Source organism: Bombina bombina, chromosome 6 (assembly GCF_027579735.1).
Source record: "Bombina bombina isolate aBomBom1 chromosome 6, aBomBom1.pri, whole genome shotgun sequence".
Taxonomy (NCBI): Eukaryota; Metazoa; Chordata; class Amphibia; order Anura; family Bombinatoridae; genus Bombina; species Bombina bombina.
Genome location: NC_069504.1, coordinates 988500057 through 988519889, shown reverse-complemented (window position 1 = coordinate 988519889; position 19833 = coordinate 988500057).

Genomic DNA, 19833 nt, shown 5'->3' with positions numbered 1-19833 from the left:
AAATTAATCCACAACCCAAAATATAAGTTTATTCTAATAAATGAAAAGAAAAACTTAAAACATAAGCAGAAGAATCAAACTGAAACAGCTGTCTGAAGAACTTTTCTACCAAAAACTGCTTCCGAAGAAGCAAATACATAAAAACGGTAGAATTTAGTAAATGTATGCAAAGAAGACCAAGTTGTTGCTTTGCAAATCTGATTAACTGAAGCTTCATTCTTAAAAGCCCATGAAGTGGAGACTGATCTAGTAGAATGATCTGTGATTCTCTGAGGCGGGGCTTGAACCGACTCCAAATAAGCTTGATGAACCAAAAGCTTTAACCACGAAGCAAAGGAAACAGCAGAAGCCTTCTGACCTTTCCTAGAACCAGAAAAGACAACAAATAGACTAGAAGTCTTCCTGAAATCTTTAGTAGCTTCAACATAATATTTCAAAGCTCTTACCACATCCAAAGAATGTAAGGATCTCTCCAAAGAATTCTTAGGATTAGGACACAAGGAACGGACAACAATTTCTCTATTAATGTTGTTAGAATTCACAACCTTAGGTAAGAATTTAAATGAAGTCCGCAAAACCGGCTTATCCTGATGAAAAATCAGAAAAGGAGATTCACAAGAAAGAGCAGATAATTCAGAAACTCTTCTAGCAGAAGAGATGGCCAAAAGAAACAACACTTTCCAAAAAAATAGTTTAATGTCCAAAGAATGCATAGACTAAAAAGGAGGAGCCTGCAAAGCCTTCAAAACCAAATTAAGACTCCAAGGAGGAGAGATTTATTTAATGACAGACTTGATACAAACCAAAGCCTGTACAAAACAGTGAATATCAGGACGTTTAGCAATCTTTCTGTGAAATAAAACAGAAAGAGCAGAGATTTGTCCCTTCAAGGAACTTGCAGACAAACCCTTATCCAAACCATCCTGAAGAAACTGTAAAACTCTAAGAATTCTGAAAGAATGCCAAGAGAATTTATGAGAAGAACACCATGAAATATAAATCTTCCAAACTCGATAATAAATCTTTCTAGAAACAGATTTACGAGCCTGTAACATAGTATTAATCACTGAGTCAGAGAAACCTCTATGACTAAGCATTAGGCTTTCAATTTCCATACCTTCAAATTTAATGATTTGAGATCCTGATGGAAAAATGGACCTTGAGACAGAAGGTCCGGCCTTAATGGAAGTGGCAAAGGTTGGCAACTGGACATCCGAACAAGATCCGCATATCAAAACCTGTGAGGCCATGCTGGAGCCACCAGCAATACAAATTATTGCTCCATGATTATTTTGGAGATCACTCTTGGAAGAAGAACTAGTGGCGGGAAAATATAAGCAGGTTGATAACACCAAGGAAGTGTCAACGCATCCACTGCTTCCGCCTGAGGATCCCTGGATCTGGACAGGTACCTGGGAAGTTTCTTGTTTAGATGAGAAGCCATCAGATCTATTTCTGGAAGACCCCACATCTGAACAACCTGAGAAAACACATCTGGATGGAGGGACCACTCCCCCGGGTGTAAAGTCTGACAGCTGAGATAATCCACCTCCCAATTGTCTATACCTGGGATATGAACTGCAGAAATTAGACAGGAGCTGGATTCCGCCCAAACAAGTATCCGAGATACTCCTTTTATAGCTTGGGGACTGTGAGTCCCACCCTGATGATTGACATATGCGACAGTTGTGATATTGTCTGTCTGAAAACAAATGAACGGTTCTCTCTTCAACAAAGGCCATATCTGAAGAGCCCTGAAAATCGCAAGGAGTTCCAAAATATTGATTGGTAATGTTGCCTCTTGAGATTTCCAAACCCCTTGTGCTGTCAGAGATCCCCAAACAGCTCCCCAACCTGAAAGACTCGCATCTGTTGTGATCACAGTTCAGGTTGGATGAACAAAAGAGGCCCCTTGAACTATATGATGGTGATCTAACCACCAAGTCAGAGATAGTCGAACACTGGGATTTAAGGATATTAATTGTGATATCCTTGTATAATCCCTGCACCATTGGTTCAGCATACAAAGCTGGAGAGGTCTCATATGAAAATGAGCAAAGGGGATCACGTCCGATGCTGCAGTCATGAGACCTAAAACTTCCATGCACATAGCTACTGAAGGGAATGACTGAGACTGAAGGTTCCGACAGGCTGCAACCAATTTTAAACGTCTCTTGTCTGTTAGAAACAGAGTCATGGACACTGAATCTATCTGGAAACCTAAAAAGGTGACCCTTGTCTGAGGAATAAAATAACTTTTTGGCAAATTGATCCTCCAACCATGTTTTCGAAGAAACAATACTAGTGTGAGATTCTGCAGAACAAAAAGACTGAGCTAGTACCAAGATATCGTCCAAATAAGGAAACACCCGAATACCCCGCTCTCTGATTACAGAGTGTAGGGCACCGAGAACCTTTGAAAAGATTCTTGGAGCTGTCGCTAGGCCAAAAGGAAGAGCGATAAATTGGTAATATTTGTCTAGAAAAGAGAATTTCAGAAACTGATAATGATCTGGATGAAATGGAATATGAAGATTTGCATCCTGTAAGTCTATTGTGGACATATAATGTCCTTGCTGAACAAAAGGCAGAATAGTCCTTTTTTGTCACCATTTTGAAAGTTGATACTCTTACATAACGATTCAAAATTTTCAGATCCCTAACTGGTCAGAATGAATTTTCTTTCTTTGGGACAATGAATAGATCTGAATAAAACCCCAGACCCTGTTCCTGAAACGGAACTGGCATGATTACCCCTGAAAACTCCAGGTCTGAAACACACTTCAGGAAAGCCTGAGCCTTTACTGGATTTGCTGGGATGCATGAGAGAAAATATCTTCTCACAGGAGGTCTTACTCTGAATCCTATTCGGTACCCCTGAGAGACAATACTCAGAATTCATTGATTTTGGACAGCATTTGTCCAAACACCTTGAAAAATCTTAATCTGCCCCCTACCAGCTAAGCTAGAATGAGGGCCGCACCTTCATGCGGACTTGGGGGCTGGCTTTGGTCTCTTAAATGGCTTGGATTTATTCCAATTTGAGGAAGGCTTCCAATTGGAAACAGATTCCTTGGGGAAGGATTAGGTTTCTGTTCCTTATTCTGTCGAATGGAACGAAAACGGTTAGAAGCTTTTGATTTACCCTTAGGTCTTTTATCCTGAGGCAAAAAAACTCCCTTCCCTCCAGTGACAGTTCAAATAATCAAATCCAACTGAGAACCAAATAACTTATTACCTTTGAAAGAAAGAGATAGCAATCTAGACTTAGAAGTCATGTCAGCATTCCAAGATTTAAGCCACAAAGCTCTTTTAGCTTAAATAGCTAAAGACATAGATTTAACATCAATTTTGATGATATCAAAAATGGCATCACAAATAAAATGATTAGCATGTTGTTGCAAGCGAACAATGCTAGACAAATCAGAATCCAATTCTTGTTGCGCTAAATTTTCCAACCAAAAAGTCGATGCAGCTGCAACATCAGCCAATGAAATTGCAGGCCTTAGAAGAGGACCTGAATATAAATATGCTTTCCTTAGATAAGATTCAAGTTTCCTATCTAAAGGATCTTTAGAAGAAGTACTATCTTCCATAGGAATAGTAGTACGTTTAGCAAGAGTAGAGATAGCCCCATCAACTTTGGGGATCTTTTCCCAAAACTCTAAAGTAACTGCTGGCAAAGGATACAATTATTTAAACCTTGAAGAAGGAATAAAAGAAGTATCAGGCCTATTCAATTCCTTAGAAATCATATCAGAAATAGCACCAGGAACTGGAAAAACCTCTGGAATAACTACAGGAGGTTTATTAACAGAATTTAAACGTTTGCTAGTTTTAATATCAAGAGGACTAGTTTCCTCCATATCCAATGTAATCAACACTTCTTTTAACAAAGCACTAATATACTCTATTTTAAATAAATAAGTAGATTTGTCAGTGTCAATATCTGAGGCAGGATCTTCTGAACCAGATAGATCCTCACCAGAGAAGAATAATTCAGTATGTTGTCGGTCATTTGAAATTTCATAAACTTTATGAGAAGTTTTAAAAGACCTTTTACATTTATTAGAAGGCGGGATGGCAGACAAAGCCTTCTGAATAGAATCAGCAATACATTCTTTTAAATTCACAGGTATATCTTGTACATTAGATGTTGAAGGAACAGCAACAGGCAATGTACTATTACTGATGGACACATTATCTGCATGTAAAAGTTTATCATGACAACTATTACAAACCACCACTGGGGATATAACCTCCACAAGTTTACAACAAATGCACTTAGCTTTGGTAGAACTGTTATCAGGCAGCAGGGTTCCAACAGTGATTTCTGAGACAGGATCAGATTGAGACATCTTGCAAATGTAAGAGAAAAAAACAACATATAAACCAAAATTATCAATTTCCTTATATGGCAGTTTCAGGAATGGGAAAAAAATGCAAATAGCATAGCCCTCTGTTAGAAAAAAAAGCAAGTGGCATATAGGAGTGGGGTTTCAAATAATGAAAATATTTGGCGCCAAGTATGATGCACAACACAAACATAGAAAAAAATTTTGGCGCTAACAACATCCGCAAATGACACACTCGCGTCATTGAAGACGCAACCTTGTGAAAGGAGTTGGCATCAACTAAGACGCCGGAAGTGATGAATTTGTGTCATCAAACCTAACTTTGCTCCAAAAAAACCTTGCTCAAAAAATTACGCAAAAAACTTTAGCATTTTGCACCCTCGCGAGCCTTATTCTGCCCGCGAATTTGAAAATGACAGTCAATTGAAAAAAGACTATACCAGAGGTTAGAAATAAATTTTCCTAAAAAATGCATTTCCCAGATATGAAACTGACAGTCTGCAAAAGGAAATATACTGAAAACCTGAATCATGGCAAATATAAGTACAATACATATATTTAGAACTTTATATAAATACATAAAGTGCCAAACCATAGCTGAGAGTGTCTTAAGAAATAAAAACATACTTACCAAAAGACACCCATCCACATATAGCAGATAGTCAAACCAGTACTGAAATGATTATCAGTAGAGGTAATGGAATATGAGAACATATCGTCAATCTGAAAAGGGAGGTAGGAGATGAATCTCTACGACCAATAACATAGAACCTATGAAATAGATCTCCCATGAGGAAAACCATTGCATTCAATAAGTGATACTCCCTTCACATCCCTCTGACATTCACTGTACTCTGAGAGGAATCATACTTCAAAATGCTGAGAAGCGCATTTCAACGTAGAAATCTTAGCACAAACTTACTTCACCACCTCCATAGGAGGCAAAGTTTGTAAAACTGAATTGTGGGTGTGGTGAGGGGTGTATTTATAGGCATTTTGAGGTTTGGGAAACTTTGCCCCTCCTAGTAGGATTGTATATCCCATACGTCACTAGCTCATGGACTCTTGCCAATTACATGAAAGAAAAGGACTTTTTTTAAAAGTGCAGTACTGACGTTGCGTGACGGCCAAAAATGTGTGCGGTACACCTATACCTGAAAGACTTGTAATAGTGGCATTAGAGAAAAAGCAGAGTTATGAAGCATAACAATGCTTTTTCACTCATAATGTAAAACGCGTAATCTAGCTGTTAATTAGTAATATCTTGTGCATTTTTATAATTCTAACAACAATCATATTTTATTGTGATATTTCAAAAGTTTTTATCTCTTAAAAATTATTATATAAAAGCAGAAATTTTAATATCTTTGTTGAAAGTTAACCACATGGTGCATACGTTATAAGTGTGTGGATCGACTACAATTCCCTTTGGTTCAATACCTATTCCATTTGACCCCCTCTCCAGTGTTCTGATTCCTTTTCTATTCCTACCCATATAAATGTGTCCTTACTAATGTTTTTGCAGTTATTACAGTGTATTGGTACACCATGGCCATCAAGTTCTTTCTCTATCTCATTTAGATGTTCTAAAATTCTGTTTTTTAAAAACCTTGAAGTTTGTCCCAAATATTGATTTTTACAGCCACATTGTAATAAATATATTATATTATTAGTCTTACAACGAATAAAACTTTTTATATCAAATTCTTTTTCAGTAGTTGGAGAAGGTCTTATGTACTCTATTTTTATAATTGCAACCTTTGCCTTTTCCACAGGTATAAAAACCATTTATGTTGCTAATTTGTATTGTTTTTTTGTGGAGCCATACCTTTAATCATTGATGGCGCCATGCATGTCTGCTGTTTCTATACAAATGGGACTGAACAAAGAAAGAATATAGTTCCAGATTCAAAAATTGTTTAAAAATTGACCCTTTTATTGCTCCATATCAGGGCCAGGAACAGAACAATATTTCAGGCATACAATCAGTCCTTAATCATGTCAGACATGATTAAGAGCTGATTGTAGGTTCAAAAAAATTGTTCTTTTCCTGGACCCTGATATGGTGCAATAAACACCCCTTTTTAATCTATTTTTGTGGCTGGAACTAACTTCTTCCTTTCTTCATTCCCATTTGGAAAAGACTAATCCAAGTTTCTGTGCCCTTTATACCATAAGTATGTGCTGTTTTCCAGCATTGAATTATATGTCTGAACAAAGGGGACCTCAGAGAAGCTTTCACAGCCATTTGTCTTATGAATGCAGTACTTGTCTGTAAATATTTTTTAATGAAAAACCCAAAATTTGCAAAAAAGTTAACAATTGTTTTTATTTGATTGTATCTGGTGGCCAAAAAGTGGCATGAAATATACCAATATGGAGGGGGCTGTGCCAGCTCGAGGACAGATAGGTTGCATCTTAACAGAGCTCCTGACTAAACACCCGCAGAAATACTTACTTATCATCCAAACTAAGTTTAATTCCTTCTACCTTCACTCCTCACACATCCCTCACAACTCTGCTTTAACTCAGGCTGTGACACACGCCTCAGCTTTAGGCCAGGATGCTGAATCGGCATTTCACAAGCCAACAAACAAAAGTTCCGCCCTGACACGCTGCAGAGTTCCGGCGCCACATTTGCTCCCAGTCGGGAGACAGACAAGTTGCTGAGATCCGATGAGGAGACCGCATGTTCTGCCCCACTGCTTTAAGTAGCAGGTAACATATACAAGCAGCCACCATCAAAAGCTACTTCGCAGAGGCAGGCTCCCTTGGTGCATGGCACCATTTTCTGAGTGCTGAAACTTCACAGGTGCTCTCCATAAGCCATATGGCTCCTCACAGAACACCAAAGAGCAGCCTGCCACTTTCACTAAAAAGAGTGAGAATTCCTTCAGGGCGGTGATGAGTTACTAGCAGGTCCTCACTGTAAGTAAATATGCAACCCTCACATTTGCTGCTGCACAATTCGCAATAGGCTGGTAAAACCTTCTCAGCACTGCAGCCCTTACATTTGTTACTGCGCAATCCACACTAGGCCAGAAAAAGCTACTCAGCACTCAATAATTGCTTTTGGTTGGGGACCCCATCCTTACTAGGCCACTAAATAAGAACAGCCCAGCTCACATACCCCCATAGCGGGTGTTACTAGGATTTAACAACACGTCAGATTCGAATAGGCCACAGATAACTGATGTCCTGATCCCAGATCTCTTGCTAAACCTGCTGATTGAACAGGAGGGCACACCCTATCTCTGAAGAGTCACCCTGTCGTAATTGCCCAGCCTCTTCGCCTTTTTTCCTCTCTAAGGAACTTTATACACTTAACCATGGAATAAAGGCCCACTAAGGCCACACATACCTGCCTATCACTCAGTGTTGCTTCTGCCACTTACTAAACTGTGTGACCCACTTTTTACTGATGCATACCCAAGTATTCAGCTTGTCATCATAACTGTATTCACAAACATACTACCACTCACCTATATTATAACAAATTTGAAGCAAAATGTCACATTTAGCGAAAAAGAAATATTTCCTGATCTATCAACGCGGACACTTCAACAAAGGAAAACCTTCTCAGAAGTCACCCTAACGTTAAGGAACAACAATATCAGAAACAGGTTGGGTTACCCCATAAAGCTGATGATTTTCAAGGATAACCAAATGCACACCATCCAGAAAGCCTCCCAGGGGGTGGAACTCTTGCAATCCTGGGACCTAGCAAACGCTCACACAGCAGACCAGCAGAGACAACCTCGTCAGCTAAGGGCCACAGCTTCAGAATGGACAGCTCTCCCACAAAGACCCAGCTCCACAAATACTTAAGGGACTTTTCGAACTGAAAACTTAACTTACGCAAACTATATTTCAAAGAAACACAGGACCTGAAAGCGGCCTCCACAATCCAATTAAAGCTACCTGATAAGTATATGATAGACCTTACTCCTTATGCATAATACTGAGGAGATAGGAAATGTTTATAATGTTGTCACGCTATTGCATTGTACATCACTAGGCTATAGTTTTAGACCCTTCATACTACATACCTTTATCTACTTTGCATTCTCACATCCTCGGGAGAACTTGACAAAGACTCTAGATAATCGGTTTTCTCTCAACAGAGGGATCACATTTATTGAGATAGGCATACTGCCTGCCTTATAAACAGCATTAATGTGTGTTTTTTATGCTAAATTTTCCTGACTGCTCCTGAACATGTGCAAACATTCTTTACAATACTGTCTAGTGCCCTTATATTACTAAGCTCACAATACCTTAAGAGGTTTATATTATGGGTATTTGTTTATACACAATTTAGAGTTTTAATGATTATAGTTGATTCTGCTATAGTTTTATATAAGAGTTTTACTAGAGATGCTTAAGTGGCAGGGCTATAAATATATCAACTGAATTCTGACCATGCTCTGGATTCCCAAGTAGATCTCAAGGCCTACTGAACAAAGCCAAAAATGTATCTACAGATATTGCAATATGCAATCTTCTCTGTCTCTCACAATAATAGCTCATGAAAGGGTGTGTTTTATCCTCCCTGCCATTAACTCTTTATTCACCTTATTTGACTTACAATTGATAAAACAAAACCAGTAATCCCTGCAGTCCTTCTTACACTCTAATTAGAAACTTCCCAAGTCACTTACGTGCGAGACATTACCCATATATAATTCACCTCAATGTTTACCAGACCTCACTCCCTATATATACTAATGAGCAGATGGGAAATTATTATAATATGGCTGTTATATAGCATAGTACTCCATTAGGTTTGGGTTTTGTACCCTTCATACCATTCACAAATACCTCCCTTGCATCCTCGCATCCTTGGGAATACTCGACAAGGGCACCCGGATGATTGGTTTCCTCTCAATAGAGGGTTCATCCAATTACTGAGAATATCCTGATATCTGCCTTCTAAACAGCCTTACTGGGCATTCTGCTCCTGATTATGTGAGAATGCGAGAAAAAGTCCTACAACTTTTTTTTTTAAAAATATTATTCCATGCCTTTTATATGGCTAAGATTAAAATGCCTTAAAGGGACAGTCTAGGCCTAAATAAACTTTCATGATTCAGATAGGGCATGTCATTTTAAACAATTTTCCAATTTACTTTTATCACCAATTTTGCTTTGTTCTCTTGGTATTCTTAGTTGAAAGCTTAACCTAGGAGGTTCATATGCTAATTTCTTAGACCTTGAAGGCCACCTCTTTTCAGAATGCATTTAACAGTTTACACCGCTAGAGGGTGTTAGTTCATGTATTTCATATAGATAACACTGTGCTCGTGCACGTGAAGTTATCTGGGAGCAGGCAATGATTGGCTAAACTGTAAGTCTGTCAAAAGAACTGAAATAAAGCAGCAGTTTGCAGAGGCTTAGATACAAGATAATTACAGAGGTTAAAAGTATATTAATATAACTGCGTTGGTTATGCAAAACTGGGGAATGGGAATGTTTATATTATAGCTATTTTTCTACGTGACTTAGAATCTCACTGATTATCGGTGATTTTGTTATTGTTTTATTTATGAGAAATTTATTAGAGATGCCTATGTGGCAGGACTACAAACATGACAAATGAACTATGAACATGCTCTGGACGCCCAGGTAGACCCATGGCCAACTGAGCAAAATCAACAATATATATTCAGAGTATATAGAACAGTTGCACCAGGACCTATGGTTTTCTTTGGTTTGAATGTTTTACACTGTACGTTTGAACTATTATTGTTATTCCTTTTCCATTACTGTTAACTTGTGTTTGAGCAATATATGTGTTCTAGCTGAACATGTCCACACCAACTACCTCAAACGTACACTGACTGAACTATTTTCACTTCTTTTCCCCACCACTTAACCACACTAGGCAGGCGATTAGGCCATCCCAATTCTCCTACTCTCACATTTACTCTTACCCTTTTTGACTTAAACCCATTGTGGTCAAAGCTAATGTTATTCTTAAATGTTAAATAATTGCTTGTTGACTGGAGTCCTTTTATCTTCTACATCCGAACACTGAACAATGCCCACCTATTTACTTCACCCCACATTATTAGACAGGTGAAACGGCCATCCTAATTTACTTATTCTTATCTCCTTCTCTACCCTACCCCTCCCCTTCTCCTAAGCGACCGAATCTACCCTCATAAAAATATCAACTGACAGATTTGTCTATACATACACTTACCCACATCCACTCCCCCTTTATTAGAAGGACTACCTACGCGGTTTATCTAGATTATACCGCAACCTGAACCACCCACTTAACTCTAACTATTACTATACATAATAGTGTCGACTCTATAACCGCCTACTACTACTTTTCTTCCCCCCCCCAACATCATGACCTTGACGTACACGTGCCACAATGTCAGGGGTCTTAATACCACTAATTAAAGAAGCAGGTTCATGAGATATCTCTCACACACTAAATCCCAGATAGCATTTTTCCAAGAGACATATTGGATAAAAGGATCTCCCATACCCCTGAAATCCAAAATGTATCCAGTAGTAGAAACAGATTCCTTTACGGGTATATCTAGGGAAGTGGCGATATTAATTCACAAAAATATCTTATACGAAAAAATAGACACACATGCAGACTCCCAAGGCAGGTTCCTAATTGTGAACTGCAAGCTAGATGATGTCCCCTACACTCTTGCATGCTACTATGGCCCAAATTCAGGACAAATCAAGGCCCTCAGAAAGTTCCTACAACTTTTATCAGTACATAAATAAAAAAAAATTACTCCTAGTGGGGGACTTTAATATGCTCCTGGACACTGCCCTAGATAAGCGCTCTCCTAACTATAAACCTTGCGATTCCTCTTCTATTAGAACTGCTAAGCAGTCTAATAACCTTCTTGCTCAATACAATCTCTTTGATATCTGGCACTCCCATCATCCCACCTCCAGAGATTATTCTTATTACTCAACGGTCCACAATACCTACTCAAGAATCTATTACATTGCATACGATTTATACACATGCCCAACTGCACCTGGTCAGACCACTCTCCTGTTCAGATGACTCTTAGTTCTTCTAACACAATGTCCTCCAGGCCCACCTGGAAGATGCCTGAATTTCCTCTCACCTTCCCAGTCAATGTTAAACACCTGCAAGAGGAAATTAAACACTTCCAAGGAATAAAGGTTAATGGCTCTGTCAATGATTACTGTTTGGGGGCACTTTCAAGGCCTACAGTAGGGGTTTATTTATCTAACTCAAATCCGAACATAGGAAAAATCTAGGAGGAACTCTAACACAACTGCATGTATAACTCCGCAACTTAACCACCAAACATATAGATACATTAGACCCCAACATACTAACCCAAGTTGAGACGATTAAATCACAAATTGAATCTCTAGAAACCAAAATATTCCGATCACAGATGCAAACACTGAAACAAATCCTTGACGCCAAGGGAAACAAAGCTGACCGCTTGCTAGCTAATAAATTACGGCAACGCATGGTATTCCTTTTATTGAAACCCCAGATTGAACAGTCCGTTTGCCAGCTGATATTGGCAGAGCGTTCGCCAAATACTATTCCACTCTGTACAACTTAAGAAACTCTCCAGATACCCCTTTCCAATCCATAGCAGACATTAAAAGATCCCTAGATCCACTTTCTCTACCAACCTTAACTGATGATCAAAAATAATTCTTAGATTCCACTTACAGCATAGACAAATTGACCTCTGCCATCAAATCCTTAAAATCCCACAAAGCCCCATGAACAGATGGCTATACCGCTCTCTTCTATAAAACATTCACTCATACGTTTACCCTATACTCACTCGAGTATTTTAAATGGCAAGACTCACAGGAACTCTTCCCTCTGAATTCCTGGAAGCAACCATAGTTATTATCCGAAAGCCAGGGAAAGCACCTATTATATGTGAACATTTTCGCCCCATAGCTCTAATCAACACAGACATGAAGCTGCTTGCTAAACTATTGGCCACCAGACTCATTTAAATTCTCCCCTCACTGATAGACTGGGATCAAGTCGGATTTACACCAGGGAGAGAGGGCCCTGACAATAAAAGGTGTATCCTTAATATTTATTTTGAAGCCAAAAGAGAGGGAATCCCCTGTACAACCCTAGCACTCAATGCCAAAAGGCCTTTGATCGAGTAAACTGGAACTATTTATTTGCTGTCTTAACTAAATTTGGCTTTCCCACACAATTTTATACATGCATTAAGAAACTTTACTCTTCCCCATCAGCGTCAGTCAGAGGACTGGGGTTTCACTCCCCCTCCTTTCCCATCACCAATGGAACAAGACAGGGGTGTCCCCTGTCCCCACTAATATTCACGGTAGTTATGGAGCCTTTAGCAAAAGCAAATAGCACAAATATAGATATTAAGGGGGTAGAGATTTCTGGAGTAACACAAAAAATCCACTCTTCGCTGATGATCTGACCATATTCCTAGGCGACCCCTCTCATTTTCTCCCTGCTCTCTTTAAGCTTTTAAACTCGTTCGGACAAATCAGCTACTATAAATTAAATGTTAACAAAACAGATGCCTATACCATTTACCTCCCTGACAGAGAGCTCATAGAACTTAAAAAAACATACACATTCAATTGGTCACAGCAAAGAATCAAGCATTTAGGAGTCTTCCTATCCTGTAATATTTCCACCATAATTGAATCCAATTTTTACCCACTCCTACAGCAATTTAAAAAAAAAATGCAGAGGGATGGAATGTCCCCTGCATCTCCTGGCTAGGTAGGCTAGCCGCCTTTAAGATGACTATTCTCCCCAAGCTTACCTACTTTTTTCAAACCCTCCCGATTCCTATACCTAAATCGCTCATAGGGAACAAACACCCAAGAGTGGCTGCGAGAATTATGCAACAACCACTCCTAAGGGATTTACCACAATGCCTAAAGGTTAGCCCACATACTTCCTTGGAATTCCGACTACTCCAATAGCAAATTCCCAACTCACTATCTCTTTCTGACCAATCTGGTTACATAAACATATTAGTACCTCTTTCGATATTCAAAACTCCATTATCTTATTTGCCCTACACTTCTGGGATAGAATCCATTTGCTGCCACAGATTGCCCCCCACCCCTCACCCATCCACTTACTCTCTGGATTACTCAAATACTCCCATCCTTCCATGTGGCATGATTGTGGCATTAACTGTATTGCTGACCTCTTCCCTAACGGTAGACTGATCACTGTCCCAGAATTTAACTCTTCTTATAATCCATCACAGCTCCTGAGGTTCTAGTTCTGGAGACTTTGCAGTTTATTAAAATCCTGGGGATTTCTCGATCAACCCTTACTCGAACCCACTAACTGGGAATAAAGATGGGTAACCATGAAAAGAGTACCAAAGGCACTATCAGTTTCATAAAGAGATATGTTCAACCCTCCTACATTTTAGAAATCGGCCTACATCATATCTTGGGAGGAGGCATTCCAGTTTCATGCTGACCAAGGCGAGTGGTCCAAAGCTATATCGCTTACCAGACAAACTCTTCATTGCATTTCCCTATTGGAACTGTACCTTAAAGTATTCACCCAATGGCATCTCACACCCCTAAGACTTTTCAAAATCTCACCCACAAACTCTCCTTTATGTTGGAGAGGGTGTGGTATGGTGGGAGTGCCAGCTCATATATGGTGGGAATGCCCAGTACTAAAACCTTTTTGGAACGTGTTATTCCACTTAAACATAAAGTCCTCCTCAACCCCAAAGATCTACTCAGCGTCTACCTACTCATGGTGGTTAAACTATCAATAGCTAGACTATGGAAAGCTATATGGAAACTATGGAAAACCCAATCTTTACCAATAACAGTAATCTAAATCTGCACTGCCAGATTTGGGAAGAATTGAAATTGATTACATAAACTAAAAGGACATTTGACATGCAGGAACGGTTGCGCCACCTTCCTTTGAAACCCCCCTCTCCTTCTTCAACATTCTTTCTTTACTATTCCGACAAGACCGTTTAACACTCCTTACCAGTTGAATTTTAAACTTCATATTAAACATTTTATACTTCCACTAGCTCAGTACACATTTTTACTCCTGATCAATAGATTTTGTTTCAATGTAACTAGGCTGCTGAGCAGTCATACTAGTTGACTGTGGTTGTGTATTGTTATTGTTACTTGATGTATCACTTGAATGCATTTATGATTGTAATGCTTATGTTCATTCTACAATAAAAAAAACATTTAAAAAAAAAATACCTTTATGGGCCTACATCAATACCTTGGGTTGTCTACTTTAAAAATATGTATATATAGTTTTCATAGCTAAATAAAACAAAAAACAAAGACCATATTTCTGTTTAAACTTAGTGATAGCAAAAATGCTAAAAATTCTCCTTTACTTTTTGAAATTCCCAGTAGCGAAGGGGTTAAAGGGACATTAAACACCTTATTTTTTTCCTTTCATGATCCAGACAGAGCATGCAATATTAAAAACCTTTCTAGTTTACTTATATTAGAATTTGTTTTGTTTTCTTGGTATCTTTTGTTGAAAATCAGGGACGTAAGTTTAGGAGTAATCACATGTCTGTAGCACTATATGGCAGAAGAATGTTATCCATTTGCAAGAGCACTAGATGGCAGAAGAATGTTATCCATTTGCAAGAGCACCAGGTGGCAGCACTATTTCCTGCCATGTAATGCTTCAAACACCTACCTAGGAATGCCTTCAAAAAAAGAATACCATGGGAACAAAGCAAATTTGATAATATAAGTAAATTGGAAATATATTTAAAATGATATGCTCTTTCTGAATCACAAATGAAAAAAAAAATGGGGTTTCCTATCCCTCTAATCCAGAGGCAGTAATGAGTAATGCAAAGGAATGCACACATGTAGGGCAGTGGAAAGCATCAGTGTTACATACCCACATTACAACAGATACCTGGCCCTTCAGTCCCACTGTCAAGACTGACTCTAGGGTTTGTGAGGCAAAGACCCAAATGATCTAAAGTGCTGCGAGGCGGCAATATATTCAAAAGGGATCTGAAGCAATGTCAAGAATGCCTTTGAAATATTCAAAAGTGCCGACATTCCTCTTTAAAGGCAGCATCGCAGAGGGGTGATTTACTATACATTATAATGGGTGACAAAGCTGGCAAAATATTCCAGGCAGCATTGGCACCGACATTAGCAATGTAAAGTAAAGGATCCCTTTAAAGGGACATAAAACAAGTTGGGATAGAGACAAAATATAATAATATGTACTTTAATTACTTTATCTGCAAATTTATACTGCAGTGCTTCGCCTTTAACCCTTTCATTTTAGTTTCTGAATTGTAAAGCTCTAACTCCCCCCACACATTTCCTTCTATGGCTGTATCTACATCTGTATCTATATCTATTGTTGTTTTGGTAGAATGCCAAAATTCATAGGGATTATCTGCTGGAGCATGCCTAGAAACTGTGAACTCAGTTGAAATACAATGACTGTGTCTAAACACTGATAAGGGGGTGGAGTTGGCTGCTCCAGGCAGCTTAGCTATGTAATTCATTTTGCTTATTTAAAAAAAAAAAATACTTGCCAGCAATTTTTAAACAGTGTTTTTAAGCAAACTATTTTTTTTTATTAATCAGCCATTTTAGGATATGCACAGATCTCAACCTGTTTTATGTCAATTTAAATATGTTGCACACAACCTAATAACTATACCTATGCACCCCTAAACCAACATAACACACCACCGCAAACTAACCCCTATACCGCCAATAGCCCACAGCAATAAACTTCCTAACCTATTAACTCTTATACCACCAATATTCCACCACAATAAATGTCCTAACCTATTAACCTCTATGCCGCCAATAGCCCACCGCAATAAAATTTCTAACCTATTAACTCATACACCGCAAACACCCTCTATACTACTTAACCCCCATACTACCAATACCCCTTAATCTATTAACCCCTACAACACCACAATCCCCAAATGCAAACTACCCAACTAACATTAACAAAAAACAACACTATCAAAATAAAAAACACAGTTATGCCTATACTAAAACTAAGGCCTCCTTAAAAAACAAACAAACAAAAATAAATAAATAAAAAAAAACCTAAACTAACACTAATAGTTACTATAAGAATAGCCCTTACAAGGGCTTTTTGTAAGGTACTGTCCTAAAGTGTTACAGCTCTTTTTCAAAAAGATACTACAACCTCATTCTACAGTACAGTAAAAGTAACCCGACCACCCCTTAAAAAAAGCTTAATCTAAAAAAACCTAAACTAAAAATAGATTGCCCTATAAAGAGTGTTTGGTTGGCTATTGCCCTTAGAAGGGCATTTGCCCACAGTTCTTTTGCTGCCCAAAAAATCCCTATCCTAAAAAAAAATTCCGTAAAAAGGGCATTGCCCTAAAGTAAATCAGTGCTTTTTTTTTGGAGTAAAAAATAAAAAATAAAACAAAAAACTTAAAAGGAATAAAATACCCTAATCTTAAAAATACATACATATACGCGCACTTGCATACACACAAACCTACATACAGTGGGGCAAAACAGTATTTAGTCAGCCACCAATTGTGCAAGTTCTCCCACTTAAGAAGATGAGAGAGGCCTGTAATTTTCATCAAAGGTATACCTCAACTATGAGAGGCAAAATTTGGAAACGAATCCAGGCAATCACATTGTCTGATTTGGAAAGAATTTATTTGCATATTATGGTGGAAAATAAGTATTTGGTCACCTACAAACAAGCAAGATTTCTGGCTCTCACAGACCTGTATCTTCTTCTTTAAGAGTCTCCTCTGTCCTCCACTCATTACCTGTATTAATGGCACCTGTTTGAACTTGTTATCAGTATAAACGACACCTGTCCACAATCTCAAACAGTCACACTCCAAACTCCACTATGGTGAAGACCAAAGAGCTGTCGAAGGACACCAGAAACAAAATTGTAGACTTGCACCAGGCTGGGAAGACTGAATCTGCAATAGGCAAGCAGCTTGGTGTGAAGAAATCAACTGTGGGGGCAATAATTAGAAAATGGAAGACATACAAGACCACTGATAATCTCCCTCGATCTGGGGCTCCATGCAAGAACTCACCCTGTGGGGTCAAAATGATCACAAGAATGGTTAGCAAACATCCCAGAACCACACGGGGGGACCTAGTGAATGACCTGCAGAGAGCTGGGACCAAAGTAACAAAGGCTACCATCAGTAACACACTATGCCGCCAGGGACTCAGATCTTAAGCCAGTACATGTCCGGGCCCGTCTGAAGTATGCTAGAGAGCATTTGGATGATCCAGAAGTGGATTGGGAGAATGTCATATGGTCAGATGAAACCAAAGTAGAACTGTTTGGTAGAAACACAACTCGTGTTTGGAGGAGAGAGAATACTGAGTTGCAACCAAAGAACACCATATCTACTGTGAAGCATGGTGGTGGCAACATCATGCTTTGGGGCTGTTTCTCTGCAAAGGGAACATGATGACTGATCTGTGTACATGAAAGAAGGAATGGGGCCATGTATCGTGAGATTTTGAGTGCAAACCTCCTTCCATCAGCAAGGGCATTGAAGATGAAACGTGGCTGGGTCTTTCATCATGACAATGATCCCAAACACACCGCCCGGGCAACGAAGGAGTTGCTTCATAAGAAGCATTTCAAGGTCCTGGAGTGGCCTAGCCTGTCTCCAGATCTCAACCCCATAGAAAACCTTTGGAGGGAGTTGAAAGTCTGTGTTGCCCAACGACAGTTCCAAAATATCACTGCTCTAGAGGAGATCTGCATGCAGGAATGGGCCAACATACCAGCAACAGTTTGTGACAACCTTGTGAAGACTTACAGAAAACGTGTGACCTCTGTCATTGCCAACAAAGGATATATAATAAATTATTTCCAAATCAGACAATGTGATTGTCTGGATTTGTTTCCACATTTTGTCTCTCATAGTTGAGGTATACCTATGATGAAAATTACAGTGAAAATTACAGGCCTCTCTCATCTTCTTAAGTGGGAGAACGTGCACAATTGGTGGCTGACTAAATACTTTTTTGCCCCACTGTATATGCAAACACACAAACATGCATACACATGCATACATACACACACATGCATACACACATATGCATACATATACACACACATGCATACACACATATGCTTACATACACACACACACATATGCATATACACATATGCAAGCATAATTATACACACACTTGCATACATAAGAAAATGCTTCCAGTAGATACAACCAGTCCTACTGTTGTACTGGGGACCATCCTGCTCTGCAATCTGCCTTCAGAGAACGTAGCTTTACTTGATGTTTGCAGGGCAGCAAAGGAAAAAAATCAATGATGCTCCTTCTGCATCAATCTTTTTATGTCTGTAAAGCCCACGCACAGCGCAGTGCAGCACAGTGATATTAGCTTGCGTGTGGGACTAGCCATGTTTTGAAATACAAAAAAAAATGCAAACTAAACTACTTGCGTGAGGTCTGCTGGAACGCAAGGCTGAGTGTGCTTTGTAATCCTGGCCCTGCCCACTGTCATCCACTTAATTATATCAGGACAGACTGTTGTCCCTGCACCCCTTAAGTCTTCCACATGCCCATATCAGGCTCCCAGCCCTGTAGCTTGTCAGCTAAATACATTCCAGCATTTTTGCAACTGTTGTTAAAGGGACATTCAACACCAGAAGTTTTGTTATTTTAAAAGATAGATAATCCCTTAATTACCCATTCCTTAGTTTTGCAGAACCAACACAGTTATAATAATACACGTTTTACCTCTGTGATTATCTTGTATCTAAGCCTCTGCAGACTGCCTCCTTATTTCAGTTCTTTTCATTTTAGCCAATCAGTGCTCACTCCTCGGTAAATTCATGTGCATGAGCTCAAGGTTATCTATATGAAACACATGAACTAACGCCATCCTGTGGTGAAAAACTGTCAAATGCAGAGGCAGCCTTCAAGGTCTAAGAAATTAGCATATTAACCTCCTAGGTTTAGCTGTCAACTAAGAATACCAAGTTTTTTGGGGACTTGACTGTCCGTTTAACTTCAGTATTAAAAGAACAGTCTACTCCAGAATTGTCATTGTTTAAAAAGATAGAAAATCCCTTTATTGACCATTCCTCAGTTTTGCATGACCAACACGGTTATATTAATTTACTTTTTCACTCTGTGATTACCTTGTATCTAAGCCTCTGCAGACTGCCCCCTTATTTCAGTTCTTTTGATAGACTTGCATTTTAGCCAAGAGAACAAAGCAAATTTGATGATAAAAGTGAATTGGAAAGTTGTTTAAAATTGTATGTCCTATCTGAATCATGAAAGTTTAATTTTGACTAGACTGTCACTTTAACAAAAAAAAATCTCAGAATTCTAGGAAGCATAGCAGAGTATTTCAATAGTCTACAGGGAGTGCAGAATTATTAGGCAAATGAGTATTTTGACCACATCATCCTCTTTATGTATGTTGT